Source organism: Pundamilia nyererei, unplaced genomic scaffold, assembly GCF_000239375.1.
Source record: "Pundamilia nyererei isolate P.nyererei 1_Seehausen unplaced genomic scaffold, PunNye1.0 scaffold00028, whole genome shotgun sequence".
Taxonomy (NCBI): Eukaryota; Metazoa; Chordata; class Actinopteri; order Cichliformes; family Cichlidae; genus Pundamilia; species Pundamilia nyererei.
In genome coordinates this window covers 301,370-301,940 of record NW_005187429.1, presented here as the reverse complement: position 1 = coordinate 301,940, position 571 = coordinate 301,370, and positions in this window count along the sequence as shown.

Genomic DNA, 571 nt, shown 5'->3' with positions numbered 1-571 from the left:
TGCTTTGTTTACGTGTTGCGCCAGGCGGATGTATGAGGGAATTTTATAAAGCTTGGGGGCGTGCAGCCCGGCCCACTTTCCCCACCGCCGCCTCTATTGGGCAACACCAGCTGTGGGATTTGAGAATGCAGCTTTCCAGCGGTTGCATGACCAGGAAGCTGTGACTCTCGGGTGAGATGCACGAAAAAAGAACGCCCACCCGATTTATCCCCGGACAGCCGACTTTATTTTAGGACTTTTGCCTTCCTATTTTTAGGAATTTGGGGGGCTACCCCCGCAGCTCAAATGTTAAAGTGACTGTGTGATATTTTATCTCCCTCTGATCTGTCCTTTGTATACATTCTTACTACGTGCATTGCAACTTCTAAAGACCCACGTTGTCCTTTAATAGTTCTGTCAAGTGCGCCCCTTTTCTCCGCTGTGCAAAGACTCTAACATGCATGCTTATATTTTATTTTTTATTTTTTTTAGACCAACCTACAAATTATCTCTACTGTAACTAAGCGAGTGTTTCCACATTCTTGCAGTCGCAGCATGTGACCGTTTTTTAAGATGTGTCTGAGCCATTGTC